Source organism: Fragaria vesca, linkage group LG6, assembly GCF_000184155.1.
Source record: "Fragaria vesca subsp. vesca linkage group LG6, FraVesHawaii_1.0, whole genome shotgun sequence".
NCBI classification, from domain to species: domain Eukaryota; kingdom Viridiplantae; phylum Streptophyta; class Magnoliopsida; order Rosales; family Rosaceae; genus Fragaria; species Fragaria vesca.
In genome coordinates, this window is record NC_020496.1 from 7484916 (window position 1) to 7486318 (window position 1403).

Sequence of the window (1403 nt, forward strand, 5' to 3'; positions counted from 1 at the left end):
AAATACAGGCCGTCGATTTGTTTTTCGATTTTTGAGGGCCTTAACGATCACCAAATTGACTGAAATTTTGCAGAGATGAACTACACAAGATGATCTAGATATGTCTAGAAGGAAGTTTGAGAAAATTCGATCGGGAAATGGTACAAAAATGGAAATCCGCACCAAAACTTTGGTGCGGACGTCCGCACCTGATCAGCATAGTGTATATATATATATATATATATATAAAATGATATGATCAGAAATGAACCATTCAAATTACGATAATGGAATATAAGATGAGGAAAGAAACAACGAAAGTTGATGGAAAATGTTTGGAAGTAGAAAGTTTCTAACATTAGTTAACTAGCTAGTGTTAATCGAAATGGACCAATGGCATAGCGATACATCTCTTTAGGATAAATATTCGAAATTACAACTTCATGTTTTAATTTCTCTACATATTGTCATATAGACACATATATAATTACCTCGTGGCATAATATAACATGCATGTCAAACCATTTCGAACCCAATTTTTATGCAAATCTTCAATATCATGAACTCGCGCCGTGAATGGTTTTCCACTTTTCCAATTAATTGCGCTTGAAAATATTGACTCGATTTGTTAAAGCAAAATATCAATGGTTTTCCAATTAATGGCACTTGAAAATATTGACTAAGATCTATTTTCACGAGTTCTCATTGCTTCCGAATATAGAAAAGGAAATACAATGCCGTCAGAAAATTCAGAAGCGTGGAGTTTGTGTTCATAACTAGGTTTAGTTGTTGTGTTGTCTTGCTGCATATCATGCGCGCATGACTATGCAACAAGACGACACAACAAAATTTCCTTTATGACTCGTCATTAGACATATATTTCAAATAAACATGAAAAGTTTGACATATACATGCAGCATGCCAATAGACTTGAAAACCATACTTGATTACATTTCATCTTCTGACCAAGTGTTTGCTATCCGTTATTATCTTTGATATTTTGATTTTGATTTAACTTAAAGATATTGTGTGTACAACCCACTTTCCATCACAAACTAAAACTTTCATATATACGGATTTAAGGCATGACCAAAAACGTTCTTCCTCTCTGTGAACATGTATCCAAAGTGAAGTGTGCGTACGTGCATGAAAGCTTCTCCCGCACTCAAGATATCTGAATCAATCAAGCACTAGCTAGAGTATATAACTTTTGATGATGAAATGCCTGGCTTGGAAAGAAACAGGTACGTCTTGTTATCACTTACCAGAGTGATCACTTTCCAATGGAGCAAAAAAAAAAAAAAGGACATAGCATGGTAACTTGTTGCAAAGTATGTAGGAGAATTTTCTGGTGAAGAAGATCAGATCCGTGGTCCAGTATCCAACACAGAAGAATCGAATCAAGAATTGCATATGAAATCTGA